General features: G+C 38.1%; 1 protein-coding gene across 3 annotated transcripts in view; it reads right to left on the bottom strand.

Annotated features, from left to right (window-relative positions):
- Positions 1-25,017, bottom strand: part of LOC5565953 (GTP-binding protein 2) — a 40,002-nt gene extending 14,985 nt beyond the window's left edge. Inside the window, exon 1 of one of the 3 annotated variants that reach the window (XM_021838205.1) lies at positions 24,829-25,017. The gene's annotated coding sequence lies outside the window, so the exon portion shown is untranslated. Of the gene's footprint in view, positions 1-4,128; positions 4,217-5,814; positions 6,029-24,828 lie in introns of those variants that run through there. The other 2 variants (XM_021838204.1, XM_021838206.1) reach the window with 2 other exon arrangements.

Below are 25,017 nucleotides of genomic sequence, written 5' to 3'. Positions count from 1 at the left end.
CCTTCTTGTACCAATCGGATCCAAAGCGAACATCATCTTTGCAGGGTTGCTGTCCGGCATTCTTGCAACATGTCCTGCCCATCGTATCATTCCAGCTTTGGCCACCCTCTGGATACTGGGTTCGCCGTAGAGTTGGGCGAGCTCGTGGTTCATCCTTCACCGCCACACACCGTTCTCTTGCACACCGCCGAAGATCGTCCTAAGCACCCGACGTTCGAAGACTCCAAGTGCTTGCAGGTCCTCCTCGAGCATCGTCCACGTTTCATGCCCGTAGAGGACTACCGGCCTCATGAGCGTTTTGTACATGGTACATTTGGTGCGGGCGTGAATGTTCCACAGCTTCTTGTGGAGGCCATAATAGGCCCGACTTCCACTGATGATGCGCCTCCGTATTTCACGTCTAACGTTATTGTCAGCCGTCAGCAAGGATCCAAGGTAGACGAACTCGTCGACCACCTCGAACGTATCCCCGTCTATCGTAACACTGCTACCTAGGCGAGCCCTGTCGCGCTCGGCTTTACCAGCTAGCATGTACAGCATTCACCACCAGTCCAACTTTTGCTGCCTCGCGTTTCAGGCGGGTGTACAATATTGCGGGTGCTTCCAGTGCAATATTGAACAAAAGGCATGAAAATCCATCATCTTGTCGTAGTCTCCGGCGGGATCCAAACGAACTGGAGTGTTCGCCTGAAACCTTCACACAATTTTGCACACCTTCCATCGTCGCTCTTATGATAATACTTTATAGGCCGCATTTAGAGTGATGATCGCTTCAAAGTTCTCACAATCTAACTTGTCGCCATTTTTGTAGATGGGGCATATTACCCCTTCCTTCCACTCCTCCGGTAGCTGTTCTGTTTCCTAGATTGTGCCTATCAGCTGGTGCAAACAAATGGCCAGCCCAGGGCAGTCGTCAGATTCGTCACAAAGCGATGAAGAAATAAAAAAAGCCATCGTCATCCAGTATAATAACTCTGGCAAGTCGTCGTCTCGTCATCGACGAAAGAATGCACGACGAACTTCAATCCAAAATCGTCAACGAACCGCTTTGTCTTCATTCCTTTCGCTCCCCTTTTTCAAACGAAGGAGCCGTTTATTGTATATTCGCTTGCTATGCACAAAACGGCGAATGCAATCCCAGAATTGCTTGTATTGGCAATTTAACCCGTACTCCTCAAGCTTCAACAATAGCTCTGTTGGTAAGCGCGTGACGTTGACGATTCAGAGATCGTTTGTTCAATTCCGGACACGTTTTGTTTTTTTTTTGTTTTTCTTTTATTTTTTCAAAAAAGGCTCATAATCTATCGACGCCACGGTTCATATTTTTAGTCAGCTCGGAGCTCCCGAACGAAGATTCGGCCATAACGAAGGAGACTTCTTTGTTCGTCATGACGCCGAGCCTTTGTGGCGGACAACTGCAGCATATCGTCACCCAACGCTGGTTGAGTGTCGATGACCCAACGCTGGTTGAGTGACGATGACGATTCTTTTTTTAGTTTCGTCGACGACTTTTACCATTTGACGGTGACGATTGCCTGCCCTGGGCCATCTTTATGACTTCAGCTCCGATACCATCCTTACCAGCAGCTTTATTGTTGTTGAGCTAGTTAACCTCCCTTATATTGGGGGCTGGTTGGTTTTTATCGCCCGCAGTATTGACGAAGGCATTTGCTCCGTTGTCCCGTCCTTCATTGCCTGTGCTCTCAGCGTTATTCAGGTGTTCGTCGAAGTGCGGCTTTCACCTTTCGATCACCTCACGCTCATCCGTCAAGATGCTCCCATCCTTATCCCTGCACATCTCGGCTCGCGACACGAACGCGGGAGCTTCTGATAGAACTTACGTGTTTCTTGAGACCGGCACAGCTGTTCCATCTCCTCGCACTCCATCTTCTCCAGACGGCTTTTTTTCTCCTGAAAGAGGCGGGTCTGTTGTTTCCGTTTCCGTCTATAACGTTCCACGTTCTGCCGGGTCCCTTGCTGTAGCATGACCGCCCGCGCTGCATTCTTCTCCTCCAGAATCTGCCTACATTCCGCGTCCAACCAATCGTTCCGTCGACTCCGTCCCTCGGGTACGTTGCTCTCAGCTGCATTGTTGATGGCTGCTTTCACTGTTCGTCAGCTTCATCCAGCTCACCCTCTTCCGGTAATGCAGCCTCGTGGTGCTGCGCGTATGCGGCTGCGACATCCGGTTGCTTGAGCCGCTCTAGGTCATACCGGGGCGGCCGTCGATACCGTACGTTGTTAACGACGAAGAATTCAGGATTATATTGTAGGAATGTAGGAAATAAGGATGAATAATGATAAAATGGTAATGAAGTATCTTGGAAATAGAAACTTTGAAGGCCTCATGCCTGAAAATCAGACTCGAGAAAAGACCGAAAAGAGACAACAGGAAAACATAAGATACAGGAATCAATAAAATAAGAAGGATCCAAACATAATTTTCAGAGGTTTTTCAAAAAATCTAACTCCGAAGATTACTTCAGAAGTTTGTAGAGTTATTTTTTACGGACTTCTCAAGGAATTCATCCTGTTAAATATAATTGTATACCTTCCATGGAATTCAAGATGCCCTCAACAATTCGTTCAAGATGCCCTCAACAATTTAGTTAGAAGTTTCTTCCGAGGATCATTCCAGAAATTACTATACAGATTGTATCAGAGAATTCTTCTGCAAGTTCTCCAATGATACTTTCATAAATTTCTCAAGTAAATTTTAAATCTTACAGAAATTTGCCCACTGATTCTTCCATCGATTTTCGTAGGATTTTATCCGAAATTTTCTTCAACATTTCAATTTAAATATTTTCCACGAACTACTTACAAATTACAGAGATGGCCTCACGAATTTCTTAGAATTTCCTGAAAAAAAGTTCGCTCAGGATTCCTTTAAGATTTCAGCCAGAATTTCTTTGGGAATTTATCCAGGAATTATTCTAGGAATGTCTCCAGCGAATTATCAACCAAATTCGATAAAAAAATGACTGAAAATGATGATATTTCTAAAGCAAACATTAAATTTTTTTCCAAATAATTTCAGGGTGTCGACCCAATTCTGAAAATAAAATTCCCTGACTTTCCCTGACCTTCCAGTCATTTTCCAGAAAAAATTCCAGACCATGTTGATTTGTTTGTTTGGTAGAGTTTATGTTTTAGGTCGTATGAATAAACTGAGCAATAATTTTTATGATAATTTTGTTCAAGTTGATATGATAAAACTGAGCACTTGGGTATGTATTTTTCAAACTTGATAATTCGTATTAATAAACCGGTAAAAGCTGTGTAGAAGCTAAGTAAATTCTGAGTCATCTACTGACCATATTGAAATCTTCAAGCGCAAAAGTTTCTTTCAAAACTGTAGAAAACGATGTATTCGGATATAGAACTACCTCAGATATAATTTCACTAGTTTCAGGCATAAAGGACATTTTTTGACACCTTCCGCAACCTGATTATACAATTTTTCATACATAAGACGACACTCTATCAAGATCATTACTATGCTATGAAAGGATATTCGAAAAAAAAATCTAGATGAATTGCTAAGATAATTACCCCTCTGAAATCATCATCATTTCCGCAAGGTATCCACGTGGAAATTCCTGGAGAAAAATCTCTGTATTTATCTCTGGAGGTTTTACAATTTATACCAAGATTCAATCGAGGGCGGAAAATGAAAAACGTGACTTCAGGGGCCATTTTGGAAAAAAATATTCTTGATACATTCCATTAAAAATAGAAGCTTGCATTAAAGTAGTCTCAGACCTGCTACCCGATTGATTCACATTGATTTAGTCAGCCTAATTTTAAAAGCTAACACTATTGTAAACTTTAATGATTCAGCTTTTTGACATAATCACACATAATGATGAAATAAATTTGGGGCAAATATAAGCAACTCCTTTGACGAAAATGATTCACAGTTTTCACTCTACTCGAAATGAATGAAACTTATGGATCATACAATTTTGCTAAAGTACTTAAAAATGACTAATTTGTTTTGGACATTCACTGCATATAAGTCTATCATATCAGACAGATATTTTTCCTATCTCCTAGGAGGTAACGATTCGAATTGATAGTTTATTATCACATTTTTTTCTGAGCGGTTTACATATATTTTATTACCAATCAAACTTGAACAGAGCACGAAGATATTTTTTAATTCTTGTTTTTCACTTCAAAAGATGCACTAACTTGGTGAACAGTACGTTCCAAACTAAATCCAACTAGAAAGTTTGAATACCAGCCTACTGCACCGCAATTTCGTCCCTCAACGTTGTACAAAATTTCATCATCTTGCAATATGGAAAGAAATGCACCAATACAGCGGAAAAGGGTTTCCCCCATCAGCATCAATAGCTGTTACAAATTATTACGAAAGTGATTATTAGAACTTTCAGTAACTCCTTCCAAGTGGATTGCCCCGTGCCAGTGATACCTATATCTCTGCATCAGTGAATGCAACATTTTTTTTCTGCATTTTAGGTTTACCCGCTCACCGGGCCTTTAAAAAAATGCGCTATATTTATAGATGGGAGGCCTTTGACACCGCTCGCTTTCAGTTCGAGCGTCAGCAGCTGACTTTGTTTACTCACAGTACAGAGTGGTTCTCGGTTTCCGCACAAGCACAAGTTCAGCCAAATTTGTGTTCGTAGATCCACAACACAACACACATGTACACGATATCGCGTATATTCACCGACCGCTTGGCGTGTTTCGTGTCGTGAATCACGTCCACACTGAAATCGAATCGGCGCGCCACAAGCACAGAGATCCTGTCCCAGCTGAGTTGTGGGTTAATTTTCGGTCGCAGCTACAGGCAGCTCTCCCTAACTTGAAAAATCTATTCTTGAGAACTTGATTCTATAACTCTATTGAGTTATAGCACTATATTAAGAGTTGGTTCTTGCTAATTTTCAGCATTGTTTCATTACAGCATATCTTTTTGGTGCTGTTCTGGGAGTTGGCAGTGCCTCTATCGAAGTGCCTCAAGCAACTAATCTGACTCGGGCGAGGGATTCTGAGTAAATATAGGATCGAGGCCTCTAAAAGTAATCCAACTGTATTCGTAATTGCAAACAAATGTATGCAACTCGTGGCAAAACTCGATTTTTTCAGCACTCGTCGTATTTGTCCAACTCAGCAAGCCTTGTTCAATAAATGTAAGACACTTCTGAAAAATCTTGTTCCATAAATAACTATTTCATGGCTACTTCGATGGCCGTTTGAATCGCAGTTGCATAGGTTTTGTGTTTTGTTATATCTACCTAACTCGGTGATCCTTTCAATATCGAGTTAAGGGGGGTTGACTGTATATCCAACATACACAAGGCGTAAGCCAACAGCACTCTCCCTTGGTTCGGAAATGCTTCGATATCTATGGCGTCAGCCGAAACATATAAATTATTATTGCCATAAACAGATTTCGAGGCGGTTTGTTTGGCGCAAAACATTTTCTCCACTTGAATGGATGATTATTTTTAGCAAGCGTTTTCACTTGTCTCTGCTCGAGTTTGCAGATTCTTGGAGAATGACTACGTGATTTCTAGAACATGGGGGTGTACTCCTGGTTTGGAGGTGGCAGGACGATAAACCTTTCAAATGACCTTGCCATTTCGGTCCGGTTCGCTTGCAGTTGTTGCTGCATTTGTTGCCAACCAGGCAAGGAGCTTTACGTACTTGTACCCCAAACCGTGTGTCCTTGAGAGCTCTAGATCCTTTCTCGCGTCAGAATCTTTTCTTCGGACACGTAGCACAATCTATTCAAACGTTCCAATCCTTAGCAGGCCGTGGTTTGCGAAACGGACTTACCTTTTATCAAGGTAGGCTCTTTGTTGCAACTTAAACGGCAATATTTAAGCGCAAGGCCTACTTATCGGACACCGAAAAGAAGCAAATTAAAATCACTATGAACACGACTACTTCGCACGACCACTGAATCCACAATGTGTGTGCGGGGGGGGTTTTCGTGGAATAACACCACCGACCGATTGACTGGCTGACTTTTTGGTGGTGTACCGACAAGCTGTTCGAACTACACAAGCAGAGCGATTGCGCTCGTGCTTATGAGCTGTTGACTGCCAGGCCTCCGCGACCCGTGTTGTCGAATCGGAATGAAAAGTGAAATAAACAGAGCTTTGCCTGGCGTCGCGCACCTTGCCTGTTAAAGGGTAAAGTATAAAGGTAAGCCTATCGATAGTTTCATGATATTTCATGTAGAAACTTGTACGTTCACTAATGTATACGTTTTGTTTCCTTTCTACAGTAGTAGACATGATTAAGTTTGAATTTGAACTTGGTTTTACATTCTATACAAAGTTAATGTACAGTCAACTCTCCCTTACTTGATATCCCGTATCTCGATATCGAGATAGAGAATCATAGTAAAAGTTCGTTTCTTACGCGTCATGCAATATTTTTTTTATTCTCATGCAAACATTCTCACTATTGGGGGAGGGGTTCTAAACACCGCCAAAATTGTCTTACGTATTTAATGGACAGAACACTATGGCAAATATTAGGCTTGGATTCATACAGAGGCGAACAAATGTTTTCCGTCGCAAAGTTTTTGTCAGTAGCTAACTGATGATAATGTACATTCGCTGTCACAAAGTGGGGTAAGATGCTAATCAACATTCCCAATGCTACCTTATAGCTGTGATTGTAATGTACCATTTACCCGTACATTTTCTACTGTTATTAAACATATGTCTGTTGTAACATATTTAAACGAATTTAAATATTGGAATTGACAGTTGAAATAGAAACCATGATAAAAATGGTTTATATCTTTGAATCACTGTGAAATTCTCCTAAACAAGATAAACCATGTCTTGGGAAGCTTAACTTCCTAATACGTTTGTAATGTGTGACAACGCTGCTTCCCACGAATCAAAACAAACGCAGAACAATGACACACAGAAACTGCTTTCTCTATACTTATATCAGTTTTCTTTATCTGGGAATTTCTTATCCTGAACAAAATCTGACATCAAATTCTGAAAAACCCCATAACTTATCAGAAAAAGTGTACCTGCTATCTAGTTTTTATCGAGACACCCGGTTTTCGCGTGACGTTGACGTTCCATGTTTTGGAACAAGTATTTGAATGTCGTGTATTTTAATGCAAATACAGACATCTCTCCCTCACTCAATATTTCTTATCTCGATATCGAGTTAGTAAGAGAACCATGGTAAAAAATGGTTTCCATGGCTACTTTGATGGTCCCTTGGATCGCAGTTGCACTTGTTTTGTGTTCTGTAATTGATACCTCCCTAACTCGCTGGTCCCTTCAATATCGAGTTGTGGAGAGTTGACTGTGTATATCCCTTCTTTCAAAAGAAAGTTCTTAATGAAAAATGATTAACCCATATGTCCGCTATGCCAAATCGATGGATATCCAGGGGCTTGAAAAACTCCCACGAACTCTGCGAATTTAGAAGTTTTTCAGGATGGGGTGGGATTCACAGTGGGCTCTGATTAACGTCCATAAAAACCACATACATTTAAATGCAACTTGCCTCAAAGTCCACTAAAAACGAGTGAATATCTGTAGAACAAGTGACATACCAGTAGAGAACGTGTTAAATTTAGGCAAACAATTGTTCATTACCAGACGCAAGTTTTTTTTTTTGTAATGTGGTTAGCAAGTCAAAAGCAATCACACGGAAAACCTTATTTTGTCTTCTTTTTGTTAAACAAAGTAAAGCCCTACATGTTGAAGCTGTTTAAATTCAATTTGATTTGCAATTAGTTCCATTTGATAAGGAAAGGTTTTTGAGGGCCCAGATAGCCGTAGCGGTAAACGCGCAACTATTCAGCATGACCATGCTGAAAGTCGTGGGTTCGAATCCCGCTGGTCGAGGATCTTTTCGTAAAGGAAATTTTCTTGATTCCCAGGGCATAGAGTATCTTCGTACCTGCCACACGATATACACATGCAAAAATGGTCAATCGGCAAAGAAAGCTCTCAGTTAATAACTGTGGAAGTGCTCATAAGAACACTAATCTGAGAAGCAGGCTTTGTCCCAGTTGGGACGTAACGCCAGAAAGAAGAAGAAGAAGAAGAAGAAGGAAAGGGTTTTTGTAAAACCTACCTCCAATAGGAGTGAATTATGCTTACTTTCAATGCATTCAATGATTCATCATTTGAATGTTGGTCGGTATCCACAAATTACCTAACGCTGTAGGGGGAGGGGGGAGTAGGTCCAAGCGTTACGGCTCATACAAAAATTTGTTTTTTTTTTTTCATACAAAAAGCGTTATGGACGGGGGGGAGGGGGTCAAAAATTTTCAATTTTTGGCGTTACGTAATAAATGGACGCTGCCTTACTGAGAAGAATTCGTAATTAGGTCAATGGTGCTTTCAATAAGTATCGCTTATCAATTGTCATGCATTATTACTTTTTCTCGTAGTATTTATCGAAAGGCTATAATCTCATCGCTGATAATTTTCCTGTCACTCATCAATTAGAGCTCTAAAGTTAAAACTAGACATAAATTCCCATTTTGGTTTTAATAAGTTCAAAGACGATTATTTGGATTTACCACGGTTTTGAAATCATGACAAAACTAAAAATGTCGCTATGTTGTCTTATAGTCTTGTGACTATCATGAAATTAATTATTGTTTTGCCGATATGATTGCTAAAAGCGTAATACCTAGTGCAATACAGAATCATTACGACATGGGTTCCGGGTCATTTGGTCGAAAGCCGTTGGGCCGAAATTGAAAACAATAGTGAACTACAATTAGCATGGATTTGTAATGAATTTCATAGAACAGTTTAGATGAACATCCTAAATGCAAGCAATTATTCACTTCTTTGCTAGCGATAATATCTACCAGCAGAGGTTTTCGCATTGCATTTGTAGTCAGCTTTTGACAATTACTAAAACAATTTACGACACATTCGTCCTTCTGTAGCATCGACTGGCTTCAATAATCGCATTTAGTAAATTAATTATTTTTTAGCAACCACAAGTTTGGCTTTTTCTTCACAATGGAGAAACCGTGAGCTGCTTTGACGTACTCGGTGAATAGTCGTTCGGTTTACTGATATACGCAACGAACGGTGCAGAATTCAATTAACACGTTGCAATCTTAATTTTGGAGGAGAATGACATTTCGCCTAAGTTATCCCTTGTGCTACTAAATATATGTTCTTAATTAGACTCTTTATTAACGTATTATGAGCCTTAACTCCAATAACTATGAAAAATATTCAAATATGAAAGAATAGCATCAAAAAAAGGAAAAATCTCTTTAAAAATTTTAAGCAAGTGTAATGCAAATAATTGTTATATCAGAATAACTAAAAAGAGCCAAAGATTTAAATAATGTAAAATTTCCTATTAAAATATATTAATTATTGCCAATAAAATTAAAACCAGTACAAATCGGAAGAACAGCCTATGTTTAAAAGAAGGAAAAATTTCTAATGAAATTATCAAAACACGCTTCAAACTTTAGCACTCCGTTGGCAATCCAGAAACTTACCTACCATCAGCTTAGAGTCTTGACGCGAGTTCACAGCTTCGTCCTGAATGAACGGATTGTATTAATTATCCTCTTGGAGCACTTATAACGCGACAAACATGACGTCCTGCCACATCATAAGGATCAAAACATTATTTAGCTGACCAGTTATTGGGCCACACTTAAGAATGCTACACATCAGCGTTGAAAAAATAAATGATTTTTTTTTGTTCGTAATTGTTCGTAAACGGCATTCGGCCAAATGACCGGACACCACGACATGTATTACTTCTCGTATTACTTCAATTCATTTTTTCAAGATTGTTTTCCATGATTATCTATCATTATATCGAATATTTTCCCAGGAATTTGGAATTTCTTTGGAAAAAAACTCTTCCGTTTGTTTATTTTAGGATACCTTTAAAAATTTCACATGATTTTTTTTTTAAGAATAACCCTAAAATTGCTCCTGAGGCTCCACCATATGAATTTCTTCAGATTCCTTTACAAAAATTCTTCTAATATGATTCCATTCAAGATCTCCGTTTAGGATATCCTCAAGGATTCAAGCAGCAGTTTCAGCCGAGATGCCTCCACAGCTTCTTGGCGGACTTTCAACACACAAAAATAGTTAAAGTAAAAACATCACACTGACAGCTAGCTAACAATCTTTCGAACAAAACGTCAATCTCCAAAAATGAACGAAAAGCTAATCGCATATCAACCTGATTTCTAAAATAATGCGATCCATACAAAATGGAACAAACCGGATTTATTGAAATTAAGTGCCGTTCGTAACTTCCGGGCGGAAAAATAAGCTTCGTCATATACACTGCGGCCACCAAAATGCAGCTAAATCCTGGCACACGAGACACAAGTCATATCACTATTTCACTACAACTTTTATGAATAAGGCAATAATATTTAAATATTGTATAAATCTATAAATAAACATAACAAGGAAAAATATATTTTTTGACGGCAGCAAAATAGTTATTTAAGCAACAAGTTGCAAAACGATGGTTTTTTCAGCATGAGTCGTGCATTTATCCGACGAGGCTTGCCGAGTTGGATAAATACGACGAGTGCTGAAAAAATCGAGTTTTGCAACGCGCTGCGTACAACATTTTTTGCAATTACGAAAAATTCCGTTTGAGTCAGATCGTTTTTAGAAACACAATCATATTTCAAGAGAATCCACATGGCATCCATGCGTTAAAGCGACTCGATATTTTTCAATCAGGTAGGCTGTGATGTAGTACAACAGGCATGACAGTCACAAATTTTCACGCATCGCCCGAATTCAAACTTATATTCAAAATTCGTGAACGGACAAGGTATGACGCCGCAAGAAATATTATTTTGTATTGTACAGTTGTTTGTCAAATGCTCATCTCATCAAACCGTGTAGGAACACGAAGCTCCGATCATTTTGGGATCAATTCCACTACTGCCCCTACGTTCACTGTACGAATCGCCCCATAATGTTCCCTAGTTTTTGTAGTGAACTTACATATTCTACTGCCTTCTATAGGTACATCCTATTTCAACTCAGAATCCCTCAGTCAACTAGCTTCTGGTTCTGAATCCGAATCAACAATTCGAAACCGAGTCAACTCGGTTCATCATACAATGTAGAATCAGAACCTAGTTGACTAAGGCATTGAGAAATTCAAAACAATTGAATAAATGACGGATGCAATCCGAAGTCATTTTGATAACTCCCAAAACAGTATTGAAAAGTGCTACTTTTCAATACTGATATTAATGCTAAAAAGTAGAACTTTTCAGCACTGTTTATTTCGGTAGGAAAAGTAGGCCGTTATGTTGCCCATTCTCTTGATAAAAAGTAGGCTGATTTGCAACGGAATTGCAAAAAATATATTTTCGCCTTTGATTTTTAGCAAGGCACACTTTGATCCTTGAAATTTGAGTTGAAATACTAAATAACATTAATTATTATAAATTTTGCCATCATAGCGCAATATGTTATTATTTTGATAATTATAATTTTTCTAAACGAGCCATTATAAAGAGAAAACAATGCAAACAAATATTCTTCTACTTAAGAAGAAGATACATCGAAGCCAAACCTCAAATTTTTGAGAACACAAATCTGGAGAACTAAACAGCCGTTCAAGCTGAAAACTTGATCGTGGCTCTGACATGACACCTTCCAATGTTGAACATCAAGCATGAAAGTATATAACCTTGTCTTAGTCCCCGGCGGGATTCGAACAAACTGGAGTGTTTGCCCGAAATCTTCACGCAGTTATGCACACCGTCGTTGATTCAATCAATCTTGTGAGCTTTCCGGGAAAGCTGTTCTCGCCCACGATCTGCCATAGCTCTACTGCTGCTCTAGCTGCTTCCACCTTTCGATCACCTCGCACCCGTCCGTCAAGATGGTACCGGTCAGCAACTCCATCTCTAGGCATTCCACCTCTTTCAAGCGGCGTTTCGCCCGGAATAGGCGGGTTTGCTGTTTCCGCTTCAGTTTGTATCGTTCCACGTACCATGCTGCAGCATTCTTCTTCTCCAAAACCTCCTGTCACTACTCGTCGAACCAATTGTTTCTTGAGCTCCGTTCTACGTATTCGACAATGTTTTCAGCAGCATCGTCTATGGCTGCTTACACAGTCCTCAAGAGAGGCCTCTTCGGGCTCGCCCTCATCCGGCAACGCTGCCTCAAAATGCTGCGCGTAAGCATTGGCGACATCTGGGTGTTTCAGTCGCGCTAGATAGTACGGTGGCGGGCGTCGGTACCGTACATCGTTGATGACGGATAGTTTTGGGCGCAATTTCGCCATCACCAGGTAGTGGTCGGAGTCCATGTTAGCGCCACGATAGGTTCTGACGTCGGTTATGTCGGAGAAGTGCCGTCCATCGATCATAACGTAGTCGGTTTGTGATTCCGTCTGCTGTGGTGATCTCCAGGTGTACCGATACGGAAGACTGTGCTGAAAGTAGGTGCTACGAATGGCCATGTTCTTGGAGGCGGCAAAATCTATAAGTCGTAGCCTGTTCTCGTTCGTCAGCCGGTGGGCGCTGAACTTCCCAATCGTCGGTCTGAAATCCTCCTCATGACTAACCTGAGCTTTCAATTCTCCTGTGATGATCTTGACGTCTTGACGGGCAGCGAACGTACTCGCGTTCGAGCTGCGCGTTAAATGCGTCCTTGTCATCATCAGTGCTTTCGGAGTGAGGTCTATGCACGTTTATGGGTTTAGGGACAAAAGGTCGAAAGACAAAACGTCAAATGCCAAAACGTCGATTGGGACAAAACGTCGAAAGAACAAAACGTCGAAAATGGCCAATTTTCAACATTGTTTGCCAGACTTCTTTTTTCACAACGGGGACGATTAAATATGCTATTAATAACGTTTGGCACATAATAAATTATATATTCTTTCGAAAAAAGTCATTCTTTCAAGACTTTTTGTTTCCTTCAATTTTTCACTTTTTGACGTTTTCTTTTCGACGTTTTGTCACCCAACCATGTTTATGATGCTGAAGTTGAAGAATCGGCCTTTGAGCCTCAACTTGCACATTCTTTCGTTGATCGGCCACCACCCGATCACGCGCCTTTGCATATCACCTATAAAAGCTGTTCCCAGCTCACGTGTGTTGCTGCAGCTCAGGTAGATGGTATGATTACCTCTAAATTTTTGCACCATCGAATCTGTCCAGCACACCTCCTGCTGGATCTTCCAGATCCGGATCTTCAGTATATCGGAAAGTATGCGTGTGCTTCCGATGAAGTTAAGAAATTTGCAGTTCTACGTATCTTCCTTAAGGTTGCTTGTACTCCGGTCAGTACCACGAGGAAATAGGAATAGGGTTAGGAGTTGCTGGGCAGGAGGCTAAGGACCACACAAAGCGGTCTATGTTATTCCTTTAGGTACGCGGAGTACCAATGGTACGCCATGCTCAGCATTTACAGGGTGTCTACTCATTAACAGAAATGAAATTCCCTGATATTTCCAGGTTTTTTTTTCCGGGTTTAAAAAATAATTCCAGGTTTCAGAAATTCTCCAAAATACATGAATAATTGACGAATATTTAATTTTAGATGACTAAAAATTTATTTTCAAAGATAGGCATCTTTGAATAAAAAAATATCTAACGGTAAATTTCAAGGTATTTTTCCCCAAAAAACTTTCTGTTTTGTTTTAAACGTGTAAACAACATAGGGGAAAAAAAAAATATTTATAATTTTTGTTTTACTTCCACAAAAAATCAAGAATGATTATCAAATGATATCAAAGTATCTGTAATCATCAAAGTCAGAAAAAAAACTGTCTATTCGATCTTAAGGAAAAAAGAGCCTTAAAAAATTAAGATTTTTGAACATCAGCGACGTATCTAGAATATTTCTCTGGAGAGCGTTTTGTATTGTTCCCTAGATGATGTCTTGGGAAAATCAGGGCTGATAGCGACTGATCGTCTTGAAAATAAGAACTTTATTAAAAAAAATTGAGCCAAAACAAGTTATGAATTACGAATGTAAAAAGAAACCTAACAGGAATTACTACAGAGTTCGATTCCTAATTTCAACAGACATATTTGTAAGATTTTTTTTTTTTTTTTGCTTTATTTAACGAATGCAGCTGTAGAAGTTACAATACTTAACTGTGGCCAGCCACTAGCTAGGGAAAACAACAAGTGAGCAAGCAGTTTAACTTAAATATTATATACAAATCTTAAAACTAAAACTTCAAGTGACAATATAATTCAGTTATTCAAAGAAAGTTATCAAACAGGTATTTTTTCAACTGATTTTTATAAACTGATATGTTCTGTTGTATTTTTAAATAATTTGGAAGTGCGTTGAATTGTGTCAAACCGGTGTAGAAGAAGTGCCGAAGTGCAAGCTCAGTTCTTGGCCTAGAGACGAAAAAATTTCCTCTTGCTCTTGTGTTATGAGTGTGTACGTCTTGAAATTCTATTAAACGTATGTTAGATTCAGCTAAATTATGTTTAAATTTATAAACGAGCAACAAACAATTATATTTATGCAACAATTTCAACGGCATGATTTCAGGTGTATACAGGTTAGCTGTTGGTGAAAATAATGGAAGCTGACGAATATATTTGATAGCTCTTTTTTGCAAAACGTTCAGGACATTCAAATGAGTTATTGCGGAAGATCCCCAAATTGTGTTCATATAATTTAAATGTGGAAGTATGAATGAGTTATATAGTTGCCAACAGCTTCGAATGTTCAAACAGTTTCTGGTTTTTTTAAGAGCAAATATTATTGGAATAATTTTGTTTTTTACTTGATTAATATGTCTCTTCCAATTCAAACTTTCATCTATTGCTAGGCCTAAATAATCAACCTCTGAAACTTGATCTAGACATTCATTATTTATGGTTAATTCAAATCGAGGGCTTGCATTTTTAAGTGAAAATATAATGAAGTTTGATTTTTTTATGTTTATTTGCATTTTATTAGCTGAAAACCAACGAGGGAATAGGTCAAGATCATGTTGCATCTTCCTTTGTAGTGTTGTTATATCCTTAGCTTTGTATTTGCAAACAGCATCATCTGCATAGCATTGTAATTCTCCTTCTAGTGGCAAGTTGAATAAGTCATTCACAAACAAATTGAACAAAATTGGACCCACAATCGAACCTTGAGGCACGCCAGATTTGATTAGCAAAGAATCACTAAGCACTCCATTAGCATAACATTGCTGATATCTGTTTGAGAGGTAAGACTTAAGCAAACGTATTGCTGATGGTGCGAAACCATAGTAGTCTAGTTTAGCTAATAATCAGGCGTTGCAGAATTCGCTCTCATTTGAGAATGAAGCACGATCAAAGCAAGCAAAGAAAAACATCCCATCTGTTGCGGTCCACGATCGTCATTGTATCGCAAGGTGTAACAAGTCTGATAAATGGAAGCAGCGAGCGAGAGCCCCAACGAGTGAGCGATGATAAAATCCATTTTTCTCGCTTGTTTACCGTTGGGGATAGGTGTTTTTCTTTACTGGCACGATAAACAATCCACGAACTTCCAATAACAACAGTGTCCCCCAGGCTTGGAGCATGTTTAGAGGGGTTTTATCATGCACTACTATCCCCCCAATCTGATCAAACTTGTAGCAGTATACGATAAACAGTCTCTCATAATGTGCAGCATGTTATGATAGTTACAGAGAGCGATACGTGAGAGATTCTCTCAATTTTCTCAGGATTCAATCCCTGCTAATAATATATCGTGTGAAATACAATCGAAAGCTTTACGTAAGTCTATAAAAATGCATCCAACATAATCACCTCCATCTAAACCTTTCACCACAAAATTCAATAACTCTAATGAAGCCGATTCGGTGCTTTTCTTTGGTAGAAAACCAAATTGATTGTTATCCAAGAGATTATTTTGTAAAAGATAATTTTTCATTTGTTCATTTATAATAGATTCCGGTATTTTTGAAAGAGCTGGTAGAATTGAAACGGGCCTATAGTTTGATTTCATAAATTTATCCCCAGATTTATAAAGTGGAATTATTTTTGCAATTTTCAAACAGTCTTCAAATTGTGAGTTCTGAATCATATTATTTACTGCTTCAGTAATTTTGTCATTGACAAGAGAATTGCATTTCTGTAAAAATTTTACAGAAATATTGTCTAAACCGACAGCAGCTCTACTATTTAACGATTTTATCACAGCAGTTACTTTTTCAGAATCTACCAACACAAAATTAAAATGCATCTCCGGTCTTGGGTTCAGATAGACTAAGAAATTGTTTTCAGCACTCTCTATACTGCTTACGTGAACATTTGAGCCGATATTGGTAAAATATTCATTGAAGCAATTAGCTACCATGGCGTTTGTAGTAATAAGTTCGTTATTTTCTTTGAGTGATAGTGTTTGCAAATTTGACTTGGTACAGCTTTTTTGAAAAATTATTTCTCTTAGTATACTCCATGTTTTCCTATAATCATTTGAATTTTGGTTTATCTTACGCCCATAGTAATGTTCTTTTGCTAATTTAATCTTGTTTTTTAAGCCATTTCGTTTTCTCACATATACACGATGTAATTCTTCTCTCAAAGTATTTGTTCCGGCGGTTTTGTACTCTTTGTATAATCTATTTTTATGTCTTATTTCAGCTAATAATTCATTGTTTATGTAGGGTTTTAAAATAACCTTCTCCTTCTTCTTAGATGATATTTCAGATCTGTTGTTGGTTATAATAACCTTGAGTTTTTCTGATATGTCACTAAAACAATGACAGTCTTCAAAGGTAGATTGTGAGACTGATCTAAATACATTATCATAGTTTATAATTGTATGTTTTTGCAACAAATCATCTTTTTGTAGATTTGATACATTTATTGATAGAACAATCGTTCTGTGATCGGATATAAGCCTTTCGGTATCTCTCATGTGTAAATGTAGCTCGTATTCAAAAATGTCAGTGATAACATGATCAATTACAGTGGAAATTGTATTAGAAATTCGTGTTGCGAAAAGAGCATCTACTTTGTTTAGTATAATATATCCTAATGACTGTATTTTATTATGATATTGGAGAACAAATTCATTACATACATCTAACAGGTTTATATTGAAGTCACCACATATAATCATTCTTTGGTATTTATGAAGAAGTTGTTCGAGTTGATCCAAAAATATCGGCACTAACCGTCCAGGGTTATAAACCCCCATTATTTTAATGTTGTGATCAATTATTTCAACAATTAGAAAGTTACTCTCATTTGAACTGATTTCCAACACTAATTGGCTTCTCAGGGCTGATAAGATAAATATAGAAACTCCACCTCCTCTACCATCTCTACAACTATGATATTCATCGTATCCCGGAAGTTTGAAAATTTCATTTTTGTACAACCATGTTTCAGAAAATACTACAACGTGAATACAACTAACAAACTCATTGATTAGAAGGCATAAATCTTCATCTTTATTTCGACAACTTCTGGTATTTAGATATAAAATGTTGAGATTATTATTTTGTAGTTTTATCTCCTCTATGGAAAATTCAATATTCAATTCATTAATAAGCTCTGATTCACAATCCATCAATTAATAATATCGATCAATAAAAAAATTAATTGCCATTTGGCAACATCCAGAAAAACTTACACTATAGACGATGAAACACTTACATCGCTCACACGGATGGCTTTGGAAGTTTCATCCTTGCGAAGAAATATTTCTCCATTGGAGTACCAAACAAATTTAAAATTGTGGATTCGCTTGAATTTTCGAGCTTCATTCAGCAAAAACCGATTTGCATTTGTTAAACGGTGATTAAAGTAAATGCGCTGTTTGACCCCTAGGCCAATCGTATCACAGGAGATCGGATTATCGCGAGCAACCCTAATGATTCTCTCCTTAATTCCTGAATTAGAAAAACGCACCAGAATGGGTTGCAATCCACCTTTGTTAGATGATGATAATCTTGCTATTCCCTGTACATCCTCCGGCCTACATTGCACATTTAGTTGAGTCAAAATGTTATTGAAAACATCCTCCAGCTTCTCCTCGGTAGTCCTGATTACGTTGCAGATTAGTAGATGACCTTCCATAGTAGTCTGTCGAAGACTGTTAAGCTCGTAATTCAGTTCCTCAATATGTTTTTCGTTAGTCGTACAAATTCCGTTGATGCTAGTGACGTTTTTAGTAAGAGACGCTATTGTGGACTTATTATTTGTTATATCGGCCTTCAAGTGTTCAAATTTTCCAGAGCGAAATTCTTGCGATAACTTTATGGATTCCACATCTGCTTTCAGTTGTGAAACAGAATCATTAATTTCACTAGCCATTCCGTTTAGACGTGTTTTCATGTCATCATTAGCCTTTGCTATCTCCCGCTTGATAAGTCTGTAGAGATCTTTTAAAGATAACTCTTCTTCCACATCTGAATCTGTTTCCCCGCCAAGGGAGTCTGGATCACCACAGTGTTGCTTAGCTGTTGAGCCCGTTGCAACTGCTCCATTCGGAGAATCACTAAGTTGTCGCTTTGGTTTGTTGCGTTCGTTGCGTTTCGTCATTACTGTTTTTATCATCGAACCAGCGACGAGATGAGATGAGAATTGGATTTGATGAGATGAGATGAGAGTACTACACCAGCAACAGCACACGTTCACCAACACAGCACCAACAGCCACAGCACAGCAGCAACCGACCACAAGCGGCAAAAGAAATAGTGTTTGTGTCCGAAGTTATTCAGTTCCAGTGGGAACCCACGCTATAGAGGCCTTAGATCACTTTCGACACAAATGATGGCTATATTTGCGATTGTTCTTTATAGTTTCACGAAATTGATTTATCGCATTTCACTTGTAAACCGGTTCATCTACCAAATTATCTTCAGGAAAATAGTATTCCGTGTAGCAAACTGGATGACCTGAGATATGTCTTAGTCATGTAGTCATGGATGTTTCGTCCAGGGTTGACCAGGCCCTACGTTGTGTTTCTTTATGGTCCCGGAGGGGCAGACGAATGAACGAACTTGAATTACTTTTACGATGATTTATTGCCCACCACCGAGAGGCAGTGCTCCTGCTCGGTGGGGGATACTACTTGTAACGATAACAACTTATTTCTAAAACTTTTTTTTTGAATTCCTCGTATTAAACACGTAATACTGCTCGTTTACTGTAGATTTCATTCAAATATTATTCCGAAGATCTCTTCAGGAGTTTGTTTTGAGATTTTTCACGAACTTTCCAATTATACCTTCCAAAAATTCAATCTGGAATTTTTACATGAACTGTATTGGAGGTTCCATCAAGAGTCCCTCCTAAGATAGTTTCAGACATTTTTCAATGAAGTTTCAAATTCTTCAAAAAGATATTCCACTGATTTCCTAAAGACTTCCTCCAACATTCCCTTTTGGAACACCTTCAAAACTCCTTCAGGAATTCCTATTTTTTTTTTAACAATTACTCATGGAATTCTTTAAAGATTTTTCCAGTCATTCATACAGGGATGCCTCTAGGGAAATGTCAAGGATATTTTTCAGATTGTTTCGGAGAAAATTATTGAAAATATCGAAAGAAAATCCTAGAGTAACCTCAGTTGAAGCTTGTATGAGTTAAAAGTATGCCTTGATGAACGTCTACGAAGATCGCTGAAAGAACGTCTATATAGTTGATGAATTTCTTCCTTGATAAATTGCTAAGATAACTGAAACAAAATTACAATTTCTGAATAATATCCTACAAGACGTTTTTGAAGAAATTCTCTAATGAAATTCGGACAGAATTCCTGAAATAAAGCATCTATGAATGATCGGAGCAATAACTGATGTGGAACCTTGATTAACGTTTTGAGGAATACATGGAGATTTGGAAATTTGATTTGATTTTTTTTAGAGAAATATGAACTGCAGCATTCATATTCTGATGAAATGCTGGGGAAACGCCGTGAGAAAGTCCTGAAGGAACTTAATGAAGAATCCCAGGTCAAATTTATCGAGAAACTCTTGGAAAATTTTAAAATAGATTTCATCGAATAATGCTTGGAAGATTTTTGAAACAACTGCTAAGAATAATCGTGGATGAATTTTGAAAAAAAAACCTAATGAAAATGTCTACAATAATTGAAAAAATCGGAATTGCAATTATTTTAGGGTTTCTTGGAAAAGCCTTCGTGGAAGAGGTTCGGAAGGATCTGTGTTAAATCTTCTAGAAGTAACAACTGAAAAAATCGGTGAAAAAATCAGTGCAAAAACATCTGGAGGAAATCCTGGGATAATCGCTAGAATTTTTATTTCAGGGTAATCTCTGTGAAAATTACTGCAGATTTTTAACTCTGAAATAAACCGTTGTGGAAGCGTTAGAGTGCTCTAAGATTTTCTGGACCAAATTCTGAAGAAATTCTTCGAAGCATCCATTGAAAAATCGCTGGTAGCATTCCTGGAGCTACTCCAGAAGAAATCGCTGGAGAATCCACTATAATTACTGAAGCATTCCTCTGAATCTGAGAAAAATATTATTAATTCAGAACTTGTGGAATAGTCGCGTAATAGTCTCTGAAGGTTTCTCTTGGGTCTAGAATTTTGCACCAGGATTCACTGCAAGTAGATTATTTAATCAAGATTATTAACCAACTCCTAAAACTGTACTATTTTTGTACTTCTTGTATTTTTTGCTCTCTTTTACAATGTTTATTATTATGGTATAATAGGCAAAACATAAAATAGGAATGTGTTGAGCTGTTTCATATACTCATGAACGACATCCACCTGGATCTGTACTTGAATTCATCAATATGGCAATCTTAAGTTCTCCTTCCTAGTCTAAACATGTGCTATACTGAATCTTGTGCTGAACAAATAAAAATCGTTAAAGGGACTACACATAACAACTAGCAATTTGATAGCGGCGCAACCGAAAATTTTTCGTGTCACAAAAACGATATATTCGACCATATTCTACCATGTACTACTGCTTCAAAAAAATTCCCTGAGAGTAGCCAAAATTCCCTGAGAATTCCCGGTTTTTCCAGGTTGAATAAAATTTCCTGATAATTCCAGGTTTTCCAGGTTTTTCCAGGTAGTAGACACCCTGATTTACCAACTAAATTAAGTAATTAAGTAATAAATACAAATACAAATACAATAGTATCGAAACACTGATTTCTGTAGTAAATTAAGTACATAAATCAGCATACAAACTGTAAAACTTTTATGGGACCGTCCATAAATGATGTGGCATTTTAGGGGGAAGGGGGAGTCTACGATTTTATGACGAACCGTGTATTAGGTATGGGGAAATAAATTACGATGGAGGAGGGGTTATCAAAAATATTAAAAAAAGTGCATTTTCAACAATCAATATCTTAAAAACCAGAGGTGCTACACGCAGCGAACTGGACTATCGAAATTCATACATTTTGCCTTATGAAAGATAGAACGATTATCGCAACACGAACGCTTTATGTATTGTTTTAGCATCACTCCACACCAAGTCGTCGATAGGCGCGGGGTGTACGCACGAGCCTATCGATCGCAAGGTTCTTGGTTCGATTCCAGGTTGCCGCGAAAATTATTTTTGTTTTCAAATTTCGGTTTCATAAGGCGGCATCCACAAATTACGTAACGCTCTAGGGGGAGGGGGGAGTAGGCTCAAGCGTTACGGCTCATACAAAAAATTGAAATTTTTCATACAAAAAGCGTTACGGAGGGGGGGAGGGGGTCCAAAATTTCCAATTTTAGCGTTACGTAATAAATGGACGCTGCCTAAGGTAAATTTATGAATTTCACCCCGATTCCTTTTGGTGAATTTTCATGAGGGGATCCTATGTTTATCGATAGTCCATTTGCCTAAGTGTATCACAAACGATAATAGTTTCAGCGAGCTCAAATTAAATAAAAACCGGTATTTTTATGCTTGAGACAAAAGCTTGTTCCACAGTGTAATATTACACTCAAAATAATCCAAACGTCATTGTTACGTGAAAACATACGTGATTTTTTTTCATCGCACTTTTCACGTAGCTCTTACGTAAATCATAAGTAGGGGTATTCGGGGCGGTTTGGCCAATGGGGTGGAATGAGCACCCCTTGAAAACTGCATAAATTCTGTAAATTTCATCTGAAATAACATGCAACCCCAAAGCTGATTAGGAAATAAAGCAATAGGCATGTTATAAGTCAGTGTTCGAAACTCAAATAAAAATAAATAAATAATGTTTGAAAAAACTGCCCATATTGCCCCGAATGGCTCTTTTGAATTTCATCATTTCAGAATAATGATGTTTGACTGTTAGAATGTTCCTTAAAAATTATATCTTTTTGCACGAAGTGTTTATAAATACTAATAATTTTCAGGGGTAGTAACAAAATAATTGATTTTTTAGATTATATGAGATTATTTTGCAATCAAAAATGGGGTGCTCATATCACCCCATCAGTAAAAAATCGACTCGAAAAATTACAAATTTTGAAAAATCAATCATTCATCCGTGAACTTTATAAGACAAAGGAAATCATGCGGATCTAGTGTGTTCATCTAAAAATTGTTGGAAATCATGCAAACATTCGAAAAATTCATAATATTTTCAGCACTTTTATCGACTTTTCCTTAAGGTGGCCAAACTGCCCCACTTTCCCCTAGCCCAGAATGAACGCATGAACTTTTGAACTTCGTCCATTCTACCGTCGCTAAACGTAAGAGCTACGTGGATTTTCCGGTAGCCTTTACGAAGTGTTTCAATAGGACCTAGATGGTTTTGCATTAAATTTAATTGTAATAAAGACCAATCTTATTTCTAAAAGGCTTTGAAAGAAAACTAATTCCCAATTGGAAAATTTAAGCAAACTTAAAAGATTGTGATATTTTTATTGTCAATCTGAGCATTTTGAATCCTGGTTCCCCAATTTTGTGAGTTTGGTCTGTCTTGTTGTAGCCTTCGCGTGCTATAATTGATAGAGGTCATAAATCTGATATAAAATATGAAGTAATGCAGGGATTCTTCGGTATTCAAAGCATATTTACCTTGAAATCAATCTTACACAGTGTTTAAAGCAGCAGTGCTTCTGAAGTTCTTCAAAAATCAAGCGGGCGCCATCTTAGGATTTGAGCTCAACACCGAATGTACGTACACTATGCAGATGTCAAAATGAACTCAGGCACCTACGTGAATTCCACGTAAGTGCGATAGGTAACCTCAGTAAACATTACCGAGTCACTATTTGGTGGTTATGAATGGTTTAGTGATCTTTATCTTAGTCAGGTGAAGTGAAGGTAAAATGAATTTGGAATGATCTACGTGATTTTTCACGTAACAATGACGTTTGGATTTTTTTGAGTTTACAGTTTATATGGCTGAAGATGAATCTGAAGAAACTACTGGAGATAGTAGTTAAAATTTCAGTTATATGCTACCTTCTAAAGAGCTTATTGTAAAGGTTTTTAAACATGTGTCCAACATGACAAACGAAAATAGAATATCATCGTACCTTGCAAACGATGAACGAATACGAAAATGGCAACTTTGGCAAAGAAAGCTCTCAGTCAATAACTGTGGAAGCAGGCTTTGTCCCAATGAGAACATGATGCCCAGAAAAAAAAAAGAAGATGAATGGAAGCCATAGTTCAAATCTCCCAAGAGCACAGATCTATCAGGCTATCGACATGGATGGAGACACCATCTTCTATGGTGGCAGAGGGCTCGATTGGTTTGTCAGATGGATCGCGCCCGGGATCTTCACCTTGAGATTCTATGAAAATTTGTCCCAAGCTTCAAATAATAAAAAAAGAATCCTGCTTAAAATTCTGTCTGTAATTCGCATACTCTTCTTTTAACAGGAATGTTATTTAAATCGATAGTTCTTTGAAATCATAATATCTCAACTACTTGTAGGTAGAATGTACACATTTATTTTGTGCGTGTTCTGATTTATTAAATAATTTTTACCATCGTGTAGCTATTTTGGAAATTCGTCAATGAATTTTTATTGAAACGTATGAGAATTTATCTCTGAAATTTTCAAATTATGAATCCTTTAACACATTCTGGAATGCTTCAAAAATTTTCGGTCAATCGATCCAGAAATGGTTTCATTTTTTTGTATAAAGTTTAGGGTAACCAAAGTATTTTGAACAGACCGTTACGCGTAGGTATATAATTTGGCCATTCACGGCAAAACCAAATGGAAGTCGCTAAATTATATACGCGTAACGCTTTGTCCAAAATACATAAAAATAGGGTCCTAGATTATTTTCTCGAAACTGTAGTTTTAGAGACTTACATTTAAATAGTGACAAAGCCTCTCAAAAAAATTGTTAGTGTTAGGAACATAGGTGGAATAATCAGGGCTTTACCACTCTGCGAATTTCTTATCGTTCCTCTGTACGTTTTGTTATTGCACCAACTTTCGGTTTGTATGTTTTGCTATCCTCTTAATCTTTTTGTTATTAGCTTACAATCCTACATAGATTCGCTCATACGACCACCACTGCACGAGGGCACCTGCGGAACTCGCCTCTACTAGCGGGGTGGACGATGGATGGGACGGAAAGTGAAGAGCCAAAATAAAGAGTCTCAAAAACAACGCTCCCTGCTCTGAATGCTCTAAAAATAACAAGAAAACATCCGAGCGCAGTGTTTTGCGCCATCGAATCGTTATTGGCTTGCGGTCATCATTTTTGTTGATAAACACAGTGCTGAGGCTTGTGAAAATTTCCTATTTTTGTTTCGAGAACCACCCGCGCCAAGTCGAGTCCGGATCGATAGACGTCACCTTTGGCTTTGGTTCGGCTTGTTTCCAACAATTACAAGTCACAATTGGCGATTCTACCTTCATTTTGACGCTTCGTCCGAATCGAACGACAAAAGCCATACAAAATTTTCTACTTACCAGCTCGAAAATCCAACTCTAATCCGTCCAAAACGCTTTCCGCCCGCTTCCGGAAGACGGCGGACACGGTGAAACAGCAATCGGAGGAAAAATTTCCACCAAAAAATCACTTTTGATCACGGCACTCAAAGGGTCCGTTCCCACTTTTCTGCGTGTTGTCGCTTCTTTGTGCAAAAATAAACTGCTGCC

The sequence above is a fragment of the Aedes aegypti genome, chromosome 1 (assembly GCF_002204515.2).
Source record: "Aedes aegypti strain LVP_AGWG chromosome 1, AaegL5.0 Primary Assembly, whole genome shotgun sequence".
In the NCBI taxonomy this organism is placed as follows: domain Eukaryota; kingdom Metazoa; phylum Arthropoda; class Insecta; order Diptera; family Culicidae; genus Aedes; species Aedes aegypti.
This window is presented reverse-complemented; position numbering and strand designations above follow the sequence as displayed.